Source organism: Citrus clementina, unplaced genomic scaffold, assembly GCF_000493195.1.
Source record: "Citrus clementina cultivar Clemenules unplaced genomic scaffold, Citrus_clementina_v1.0 scaffold_8, whole genome shotgun sequence".
Lineage (NCBI taxonomy): Eukaryota > Viridiplantae > Streptophyta > Magnoliopsida > Sapindales > Rutaceae > Citrus > Citrus x clementina.
This window is the reverse complement of record NW_006262022.1, coordinates 11,160,795-11,173,343: the sequence shown is the minus strand read 5'-3', so window position 1 is coordinate 11,173,343 and position 12,549 is coordinate 11,160,795. Positions and strand designations below refer to the sequence as shown.

Below are 12,549 nucleotides of genomic sequence, written 5' to 3'. Positions count from 1 at the left end.
GTATAAGGTTATTATTATTTGGCACGATAAGCCCTTAGCACCATATTGATTAGAGCGTGGTTCATGAGGTGTGGATTCCCCCCTCATGATTTAATTGGCATTAATACGGATTATTTAGCCCATGATGCATGTTGATACGGATCCAGATACCCAAGTACGTCAATTTAATAGATTTTCTCTTCAATTTATTCTCTCCATTGCAATTCCAATTTTAGAATTTATTCTCGCCATTTTAATTTAAGTCTTAGCATATTCCAAATCATTTCCACCATAAATCCAACCACTCATTTACAAAATTAATTCTACACATAATTAAAATCCATCTCCTCGTGGGATCGACAGTCGTCACCATTGATCTATACTACAATAGATTCGTGCGCTTGCGAGTACATTAAAATTTGCACAACAAGTTTTTGGCGCCGTTGCCGGGGAGGTAAGTAATTTTAATTCATAGAATTAATTTTTGTGAATAATTTCTTTTAATTGTTTTCTTGTAATTTTTTTATTAAAAAAAGAAAAAAGAAAAAAAGAGTGAATTTACATTTTGAGCTAAGAATTTTATTTATTTATTTTCTCTCTTCTTTAAAATTCTGTAATTTAATTTTGAATTTATTTTTCTTTGTAATTTTTTTATCTTATTAATTTATTTTTATTTAATTTATTTCACGTATTTGTTTTTGTGTATTTTTATAGTAAGGTTGTAATAGCACAATAAAGTTAGTATCGTAATTTCTCCCTCTTCTTTATTTTTATTTGTTTTGTTCCCATCTTTATTTTTATTTTATTTGTTTTGCATGCATGGTCGTAGGTCATTATTACCCAATCTTGAACCTATAGACCTTGAATTAGAAAAAACACTTTGCACACAAAAGCACATTAAAAATAAATTTGGAATGGATTTACAAGCACCACAAGAGAGGCCATTTAAGGACTATTTTAGTCCCTTAGCTAATTTGAGCACATCATGCATAAGATACCCAAATGTAGCTGCTAGGAGTTTTGAATTAAAACCCAGTGTGCTAAATTGTCTCCCAACATTTTATGGCCTAGAAAATGAGGACCCATATAATCATCTGAATGATTTTCATGCAATTTGTCAAACTTTTAAATATGAAAATTTTTCAGATGATGATGTTAAACTCAGATTATTCCCATTTTCTTTAAAGGATAGAGCTCGTTCATGGTTAAATACTTTGCCTGCTAATAGCATCACATCATGGGAACAAATGTTACAAAATTTTTGAATAAATATTTCCCAGTGCATAAAACCAATGCTATTCGCAGGGAAATTTCAGAGTTTACACAGAGAGAAGACGAGCAGTTTTTCGAAACGTGGGAGCGATTCAATGGGCTACTCTTGAAGTGTCCACATCATGGGTACGAGAAATGGCACCAATGCCAATACTTTTTGGAGGGATTATTGCCGAATGTGCAGGAATGGCTAATGGCAACAAGTGGAGGAGAGCTAATGTCAAAAAGTGCATCAGAGATTTGGGAATTCTTCCAGCGACAAGCGGATAATTCCCAACAACGGAGTCGATCACTCAGGAATACTAGAAGGATTAAGGGAGTAAATGAGGTTCACATTGGCGAGTCAAGTTCAGAAATTAAAGAAGTCAAAGCGATAATTGAAGGTCTCTCTCGACAAATAGCATCGTTATCGACTGCTAAATCAACAGAGCCACATGACCATGACTCATACTCAGATCAAGTCAATGCCATAGGTGTAATGAGAAAACCATCGAATTACAACCCATACTCCAACACATATAACCCTGGATGGAGAGACCACCCCAATTTTTCATGGTCTCAAGGATTCCAACAGAATGGACCAGCAGCTCCAGCTCCACCAATGCAACCAATCCCACAAAATCCTCAAGCCTCTCAGCCCCCATTTAGACCATACAATCAAAACCAGAACTACTCACAACCCAGACCATGGGAGGATGCATTTCAGAATTTCAAGAATGTTACTCACTCCACGATTGAGCAACAGAATCGCACCATTGATAGACTACGAAATGAGTTGAGAGCAGGCTTCAATTCACAAGCCCAATCAGTTTCAAGCCTCGAGAAGATGGTGGGACAACTTGCTTCTTCAGTTCAGACCTTGGCAATGACTGTTGAGAAAGGCAAGTTTCCAAGTCAACCAGTGCCTAATCCTAAAGGAGTACATGAAGCAAGTACCAGTTCACCACAGCAGCATGGAGAGGTCAAAGCAGTTATGACCTTGCGAAAAGGAAAAGAAGTCGACAACAAAGTGGAGATGCCTGTGACAAAAGAAAATCAAATTGTACCTGTGAATGTTGAGGACTCACCACCGGAGGAAAAAGAAGAAACCAACCCACGAGAATATATTCCCAAAGCTCCATTTCCTCAAAGGTTAGCTAAAGGAGAAAAGGGAAAATCCACAGGTGAGATTCTCGAAATCTTCAAACAGGTAAGTGTTAACATCCCTTTACTTGATGTTATTAAACAAGTTCCATCTTATGCCAAGTTTCTTAAAGACCTTTGTACTAACAAGAGAAACATGCATGTTCAAAAGAAGGCATTTTTAACAGAAAACGTTAGTTCTATACTCCAACATAAAATTCCTTTAAAATGCAAAGACCCAGGCTCCCCCACTATCTCATGTAGTATAGGGAACCACACAATTGAGAATGCTTTGTTGGATTTAGGAGCTAGTGTAAATTTGTTGCCTTATTCAGTATTTGTGAAACTTGGACTGGGAGAATTACACCCAACTCCAGTGGTGTTACAACTTGCAGATCAGTCCACGAAAATAGCTCGTGGTATTGTGGAGGACGTGCTTATCAAGGTAGACAAGTTTTATTTTCCTGTTGATTTCATTGTAATTGACACTCAACCAATACAGGATTCGAGGAAGCACATCCCCATTATTCTAGGCCGACCTTTCTTGGCAACTGCGGATGCTCACATTCAATGCAGGACTGGAAATATGCAGTTGTCCTTCGGCAACATGACTATGGAGCTGAACATTTTCAACATTGCCAAACAACCTCACAGTGCAGATGATGGAATTGTTGATGTGGATTTAATTGAAGCAATAGTTGATAACACTTTTCTTTCAAACCTTAGTGATGATCTTTTACAAACATGTTTAACTCACTTTGGTTTTGATTTTGATATTAACAAATCGGTCGATGAGGTCAACGCCCTACTTGACTCAGAACCATCTATGGACATTAATAAATGGAAGTCAAGAGTTGAACAACTAGCACCATCAGAGAAGAAACTCATCCCATCATCAGAATCACCACTGAAACTCGAGCTCAAACCATTGCCCAACACTCTGGAATATGCATTTTTGGGAGAAGAAAGCACTCTGCCGGTAATCATCTCATCATCCCTCAATGACGAACAAAAAGGTAAGTTGTTGGATGTTTTAAAAGAGCACAAAGGAGCATTAGGATGGACCATAGCAGACATAAAAGGTATAAACCCAGTAGACTGCATGCATTACATTCACCTCGATGAAAATGCTAAATCTACTAGGGAAATGCAACATCGGTTAAATCATAATATGAAAGAAGTTGTTAGAACTGAAGTTCTTAAACTATTAGACGCAGGTATCATTTACCCAATTTCTGATAGTTCATGGGTCAGTCCTGTACAAGTTGTCCCCAAAAAGTCAGGAGTCACAGTAGTTACCAATGCTGATAATGAATTGATACCCACTAGAGTAACTACATGATGGCGTGTATGCATTGATTATAGAAAATTGAATTCTGTCACACGTAAAGACCATTTTCCTTTACCATTTATCGATCAAATGCTTGATAGATTAGCAGGCCATGAATTTTATTGCTTTCTAGATGGCTACTCAGGATATAATCAGATTCCCATAGCACCAAAAGATCAAGAGAAGACCACCTTTACTTGCCCTTTTGGCACTTTTCCATATATGAGAATGCCATTTGGATTATGTAATGCACCTGCTACATTTCAACGATGCATGTTGAGCATTTTTTCTGATATGGTTGAACGATTCCTTGAAGTCTTTATGGATGACTTTTCTGTCTTTGGTGACTCGTTTGATCAATATTTACATCATCTAACACTAGTTCTGTAGAGATGTATCGAGAAGAACTTGATCTTAAATTGGGAGAAATGCCATTTTATGGTAAAACAAGGTATTGTTCTCGGTCATATCATTTCGAGCAAAGGTATTGAGGTTGACAAAGCCAAGGTGGATCTCATTTCTAATCTTCCTTCACCCAAAACAGTCAGAGAAGTAAGATCTTTCCTTGGGCATGCTGGTTTTTATAGACGTTTCATTAAAGATTTTAGCAAAGTTTTTAGACCATTATGCAATTTACTTGCTAAAGATGTACCTTTTATCTTTGATGATTCATGTCTTGTGGCATTTGAAAAACTAAAGCAGTTGTTGACATCATCACCCATCATTCAGCCCCCGAACTGGAGCTTACCATTTGAGCTCATGTGTGATGCATCTGATTATGCAGTAGGAGCAGTATTAGGACAAAGAGTTGATCGAATTCCCCATGTCATTTACTATGCTAGTATGACATTGAATGATGCACAGTTGAACTATTCAACTACTGAAAAAGAAATGCTAGCAGTAGTTTTTGCATTAGAGAAATTTCGATCTTATCTCATTGGTTGTAAAATAATTATATTCACAGATCATGCTGCTCTTAAATATCTTCTCACAAAGAAAGATGCAAAAGCTAGACTAATTCATTGGGTGTTACTTTTGCAGGAATTTGATTTAGAATTCAAAGATAAGAAAGGCACAGAAAATGTTGTGGCGGACCACCTCTCTCGTCTCCATTTTGACTCAATTACGGAGCCATTAATATTGAATGAGTCATTTCCAGATGAACAATTAATGAGTGTGGAATTATTACCTTGGTATGCTGATATAGTTAATTATCTTGTTACAGGTAAACTTCCAGGGCATTGGACCAAGCAAGATAAGGCTAAATTCTTTGCAGAGATAAAGAATTTCTTTTGGGATGACCCGTATTTGTTCAAGTATTGTGCGGATCAAATTGTTAGACGATGTGTCCCAGAAAGTGAAATTCAGAATATCCTTTCATTCTGCCATGAACAAGCTTGTGGAGGCAATTTCAGTGCTAAGAAAACAGCGACTAAAGTTTTACAATGTGGTTTCTATTGGCCATCTATATTTCGAGACGCTTACACTTTCTGTTCTTCATGTGATAGGTGTCAACGAATGGGGAGCATTACACGAAGGAACATGATGCCACTAAATCCAATTTTAGTGGTTGAAATTTTTGACGTATGGGGTATCGACTTCATGGGACCCTTTCCCCCGTCTTTTGGCCATCAATACATATTGGTTGCTGTTGACTACGTATCGAAATGGGTAGAAGCAATTTCATGTAGGACCAATGATCACAAGGTGGTGATAGCATTTTTGAAAAGCAACATTGTTTCACGCTTTGGATTCCCTCGAGCAATAATCAGTGATGGTGGTGCCCACTTTTGTAACAAAGCATTCAAAGCACTTTTGACAAAGTATTCAATCACACACAAAGTGGCGACCCCGTATCATCCGCAAACCAGTGGCCAAGTTGAGATTTCCAATCGAGAAATAAAGCATATATTAGAAAAGACGGTGAGGTCGGACAGAAAATATTGGTCATTAAGACTTGATGATGCCTTATGGGCATATAGAACGGCTTTCAAGACCCCAATTGGGATGTCACCCTACAGGCTAGTGTATGGAAAAGTTTGCCACCTACCTGTGGAACTCGAGCATCGTGCATATTGGGCCATCAAGAAATTCAATTTTGACATGCAGCAAGCCAGCTCAGAAAGAAGATTACAGCTGGCAGAACTTGAAGAAATTCGCAATGATGCATACGAAAATGCCAAGATTTACAAGCAACGAATGAAAGTCTTCCATGATAAGCAAATTATGAGAAAATCATTCACTCCAGGTTAGAAAGTGCTTTTATTCAATTCTCGCTTGCACCTATTCCCAGGTAAGTTACGCTCTCGTTGGTCTGGCCCATTTATTGTTCATACTGTTTTTCCACATGGGGCAATTGAAATTAAGGACCCAAAGAACGGTGTCACGTTTAAAGTTAATGGTCAAAGATTAAAGCCATATCTAGAGTACCAACCACATGGAGAAGACACCGAGATACATTTGAGTGACCCACCAAATTTGAATTGATTTTTTTTCTTTTCGGTGATTTGATTTTTTCTTTCTTTCTTTCTTTCTTTATATTATTCTTTTGCTAATTGAAATTATTTTTGCATAAGTGTGTTTGTTTAACTATTAAGTTTTCTCTTATCATTTTTAATCATGAGTACCTTACTTAGACCGTTCCTCCTGAACATTCTTAAACCACTTCAACGTGTCAAAACTCATCTCAAAAGGCAAATTCAATTTTGTAAAACACATCGCATTTGGGCTCTACAACCACCAGAGTTAGTAGCATATGTTGAGGGTTTAGAACGCCAACTCAGAGACATTGAGAGAAGTGTTTACGACATCCAGTTGGAGCTTGAGGTAAATTCAATAAGAGGACGATTTTAATTTTCTTTGTGTGTTTTAATTTGTTTTTTTGTTTGTGTGCTTTAGTTTGTTACCCCGGTGAAGTGGCGGATAACGGTACTCCGTGACAATCAAGTCGGTTACTTCAGTTTCCCATAATAACTGATATTCTGAGGCGAAAGTATGGACAAAAACGAGACTCTAGCGAAGCTTCACAAGCGATTCCCTTCACTTCCTCAGAATGCCCTCCTTACGATCTATAAAGCTCGGTCCGAACGCATGCGATTACTCATGAGGAATAACATACCTGCTGACATCCGTTGGTTAATCGAGGCTAAAGTACGATCGGCAGGTGAGTTACCTCCAAAATTTATTGCATACATGCCTGGTTGTGGTAAAGGAAATTATGCAAGAAAACGACGAGCTCGAAGAATTTCTGTTGCTTGTCATAAATGTGCCAGAATGAGTTGCAATAAAAACCCATATTCTTTAGGAATGGTGTCTGATAACAGGGAAGATAAGATTCAATTCATTAGGGATGGCTTGAATAAGGAGTCATTGGATGATATCCTTTTGTCTCTTGAAACGCATCCCAGTGGATATGTGCAAGGAGCGATTCTCCAGTTATGGCCATTATTCCAGAAAGAGCATGCACGATATAGTCTTGGGAATCCGACTATAAACGACCTTGTTTGCCAGTTTATAAGAAAACTGGATAGGAAGCCTATCCTCGACCCATAAAGGGCGTTCAAGCCGTTTCTAGACGTAAAACCAGAGGAAGATGTGAGCCACAGTCGCAACTACCTGTAAATATCCTTTTACTTTATTGTTATTTTATTTCACTATTGTCTTATTGTTTGCATTATTGTCTTTAATAATTTTATTACTGTTTGCTTTTTCCTTTTTACTGTTTTCTTTTTGACTTGCGAGCCACGTGCTTTACGCGTTATTTGACACTGACATATTACCTCATACACAACCATGACCCACTATCACCAAGACTCTTAAATGTGATATCTTTTGTCAAGCACTCACAAATTGTTTTTGAGAAGTATCGCAATGGCAGCTACTCCCAATAGACAATTCAAGAACATTTGTGTGCTTTCCGGATTTACCTATGGCAAACATAAAGAGTTCGTTGAGGCAGCCATAGATCTTGGTCGAAGCATAGCAGCGAGAAAATTACACTTGGTATATGGAGGAGGTAATCGAGGGTTATCGAAAATGGTCTCAGAAGCAGCTTTTATCAGAGGCAGCCAAGTGTTAGGCATCATCCCAAGAGTTCTAAAACCATTGGGCAGTTCGTCTGACTCATCAACTAGAGAAGAGTTAGTCGTCTCAGGTATGCAAGAAAGAATAACTCAAATGCTTAATCATGCTGATGCTTTTATTTTCCTTCCAGGAGATCTTGCAACACTAGAGGCACTTATCACAGTAGCATCTTGGGCCCATCTGCACATCCACCACAAACCCATCGGTTTGTTAAATGTCAATAACTTTTATGATGGCTTTATCGCATTTCTTAATCATGCAATAAAAAACTATTTCATTCCTTCTAATGTGAAAAAACTTTTTATTTGTGCTCACACTGCTAATGAGCTACTTGATATGTTACAAGCTTATAAACCGGAGCCAGACCCCTGGACCTTTGTGTTGGAGCGCCCAAATAATGATGGTAACAGTAGCCGCAGTAAGAAGTACAAATTAGATTTAACTCTCCGCTTGTAAATATTGTTTTCTGTGTTGCACCACCCAGGTGATGTCTTCTAAACTCTACTTCTTTCCTTTCAAACATTGAGGACAATGTTTCATTCTGGTTGGGGGGAGGGAATAGTCGACAATTGTGGAATTTTGGTTAAGTTTTTACTAATTTTTTGTTGTAAAAACTAACTGTTGCTAACTTTTTGTGTTGAAGATGGCTGACTATGGAGTGTAGTAACTCTAGAAACGCATCTTTATCGTTTTAAAAAAAACTAAAAAAAGAACTTAAAAAAAAATTCAGACATTTTTTTTATTATGTTTTTATGTTTATTTTTCTTCTTTTTAATTTCTCCTCTATAAATATACATTTTCTAACTTTTGAGTCGAAGATGGCTGAATATGGAGTGTAGTTCCTCTAGAAACGCATCTTCTTTAAAAAAAAATCATTTTCGTTTTCTATCATTTTACGTGTAACTTTTCTAATTAGTTTTTATGCATCATTTTCACATTTCTGCATGAATATTTTCCTTTCATGCTTAGAATAGGTTGGGGGGTAGAATGTTGTTTGAAAAAAAAAATTAGTGTGATTTGTTTTAACATTGGATGACATGATTAATTTCAAATTTTAGTATTTGTATTATTTTTTGTCTTCAGTGATGTTACATTATGTTTGCTACTCTACATGTTGATGTCGGAGACAAATATGAATTGCTTGAAGGAATGAACATGTCATAATAAGTACCAAGTGAGTTTTTGAGCCTATTATTTTTCTTGGAGAATAACCCTTTTGCCCACTCTTTATACAGCTTAGCAGTTTATTATTTTACACACGGTGTCTAAATTGCTTTTGAGTTAACCCTTAAAAAAAATTGTAAAATTAAAAAAAAAAGAAAAAAATGTGTGTTGTTACATTAGGAGGCCCATCTAACTAGTAGATATGGATGATTATTTAGAGCCCTAAAAGACGATGGAGAGGCCATCTTTGATCCGTTTGAGCCTTTCAAGCCATCTCTTTTATTAAATATCCATAGTTAACCCTTTTGAGCCTTTAAAAAAAAAAAATATTTTCTTTGTCAACTTATCATCTTGACCCACTCCGATTTGGAGTATTACCCGATATCTTATAAGTTCCATCACCTATTTATGTTTGAGAAAATGTAAATAATTATTTTGTTCAGTGAAGTTATGCCAAATAAAAGCAAAAAAACAAAAAACAAAAAAAACAAAAACAAAAACAAAAACAAAAGTTGTTGTTTCAAAAGAATAAAAATAGGTGAAATCCACCTTGCAACTTCCAAAAAAAAAAAATTCTCTACATTTTTCTCAAACATACACTTTGTTTTCCTTATTTCCTTTCTTTGTTAGCCATATCCCTAGCCTACGTTACGTCCTAATAAAAGTCCTTCTTGATTTTAGGGAACTATAGTCCAAAGTAGAAGCTAGTTATATGGGCTAAAAAGATATAGTGGTGCATAATAAAAATAAATAAATAAATAAATAAAAAAGATAAATAAATTGGGTTGACTAGCATTTTTATTTGACTTGAGATCGTATTATTTCTAAGCTGAGGGCATATTTATTTCATCTTGGTGAGAGCATGTGATATCACTTCTTTATTATTTTCTCTCTCAATTACCATTTATTGGAGTGACTATTTTTATTGGTTTTAATTTCTTTGTGAGAGTGTCACTACTTCCAGTGAGATTTTGGGGTTTGACATGTCATTCTTGAAAGTAACTATAACAAACTCTACTGGGCTGATTCATGTGGATGGTTGATGTGGGTGTGATGTTGCTTTAGACTGGAGATAATGCTTATACTTTTATTTGATTGCTATCATTAATCTGATGAAATAAATACGAGTGTTTTTATTAAAAAAAAATATTATTTTGAATTTGAATTTTGTTTTCGCTTTATTTGCTAGGGACTAGCAATAAGCTGGTTGGGGGGTGTGTTGAGTGTTAGAAAATGCATATTTATAAAGGAGAAAACCGTCATTTTACATTTCAAGTCTTACTAACAACCCTTACTTTTATGTATTTAACATTCTTGTGATTTAATTACGTGTGTTTTATTTTAATTAAGTAATTTATGTATTTTAGGGGCATTATAGTCATTTCACAATAAAGGAGAGATCAGACGGCAAAACGGACATCACTTTTGAACTCAGGACGGTTGAAAACCTCAGGAGGAGCATAAAAGGAAAAATGGCACTATTCACATGTACGGTACTATTCACGGGTACGGTACTGGCTACGTTACTGTTCACGACACTGTTCACATAGACGGATCGATGACGTGGCATTGACCGATGATGTGGCATTGACTGATGAGGTGTCACGATCCTGTTGGACTAAAATTCTTATATACTGTTGATGGTGACGTGGCAGCATATCAGTGGACGAAAAATCTCGTGTACGGTGCATGCATCACACAGGATTATTTTCAACCAAACTGCGTTACTGTTCATCTGGGTCAAACCGTGTTACTGTTCATCTACGTGGTCAAACCGTGGACTGTTGACTGATGACGTGGCGCAATCCTGAGCGTCCAAACTTTTTTTAATCCGATGGCCATGATTTACTCCATGTATCTATAAAAAAGGGGGCCTCTCCCCCCTAATTTGATAGCTCTGAATCCATTTTTGGGATCCATTTTCTGTAATTCTCTCTCCATCTTGTATTTTCTTCGTATTTTAATAAATTCCCATTTTGCCCCTAGTTCAATTATGAGTGGCTAATTTTCTTTCAAGCTTGGGTTGAAGGTGAAGTCTCAACATGTGTCATGGGCTTTATTTGGTAAATTTATTTTCTCTTCCCCTCTAGTTTTTGTGGATGTTTTGACTTCTCGTCGACAAATAATACTAATCTTATCTAGTACCGCCTTGGTTTCACCGGCACTCTAGTACAAGGTTATTATTATTTGGCACGATAACCCCTTAGCACCATATTGATTAGAGCGTGGTTCATGAGGTGTGGATTCCCCCCTCATGATTTAATTGGCATTAATACGGATTATTTAGCCCATGATGCATGTTGATACGGATCCAGATACCCAAGTACGTCAATTTAATAGATTTTCTCTTCAATTTATTCTCTTCATTGCAATTCCAATTTTAGAATTTATTCTCGCCATTTTAATTTAAGTCTTAGCATATTCCAAATCGTTTCCACCATAAATCCAACCACTCATTTACAAAATTAATTCTACACATAATTAAAATCCACCTCCTCGTGGGATCGACACTCGTCACCATTGATCTATACTACAATAGATTCGTGCGCTTGCGAGTACATTAAAATTTACACAACAAGGTACCCCAGGGACATAAGAAAGGCGTGTATGTCCGGATGATCATGGGTGGACCGACTTTAGCGAGCTAATCTAGGAGGGCCATCAAAGGTTATGGTAGATCGCTGTCGATAACCACCAATATTGGCAGAGAAGTCAACCTTAATAAATGGGTACACCGAAGGTACCCCACCATCCACCGCCTATCCATTTTACAGAAAATGATGTGGAGGGTATCACCCCCATGACGATGCCTTAGTAATTACGTTGAAGGTTGCCACTGGTAAGGTAGCAAGAACTCTTGTAGATACCGGCAGCTCCGTTGACATCATTTTCAAAAGCGCCTTGGATCAACTATTGATTGAGTCACCAAAGATTACCCCTATGCTACGGCTCTTATTGGGTTCGCAGGAGATATGGTTATACCAAAGGGCATCATTACGCTGCCCGTTACACTTGGTAAGGTACCTCACCGTGTTGTTCATATGATTGATTTTCTTATTGTAGATCACCCGGGTGCCTACAATATTATATTGGGTAGGCCGTTCTTAGTAGCAACTAAAGCGGTGGTATCCATGCACTACCTTGCCATGAAAGTCCCGGCCGCCCAAGAAGTTATCACCATTAAAGGGGACCAGCAATTGGCCCGTGGATGTTACTTTGTGGCCTCCAAAGTCACTTACCAAATAGCTTCTGATCCACCAATTAAGGGGTACCCAGTGGCAGCCAGCCCACACCTTATCCCTCAAAGTGAGCACTTGCTAGACAACGGAGAGCGGTACTCAAAAAAATCTCCTCAGGTAGCCCACCCACAAAAACAGTTGGAATCCTCACCAATGGGCGTAGAAGCAGTTGAGGGGGATAGCTCGAGGGTACTGATTAGTATTAAAAAAATTTTAATTATCAAGTGATAATATGTTATTTTATGCTTATGTTATAATTTATATTTGTATTATGTAATATATTAGGAATTATTAATTATGTTTTAAATATATTTAATTTTGTGTATTTTTATGTGTTTATTAGGAAAAATATTAATTTCA

General features: G+C 37.0%; 1 non-coding gene across 1 annotated transcript; it reads right to left on the bottom strand.

Annotated features, from left to right (window-relative positions):
- Positions 1-1,276: 1,276 nt before the first annotated feature.
- LOC112096537 lies at positions 1,277-1,380 on the bottom strand. Its single transcript, XR_002904439.1, has one exon. It is a non-coding gene; the product is annotated as a small nucleolar RNA R71 (small nucleolar RNA).
- Positions 1,381-12,549: the final 11,169 nt, after the last annotated feature.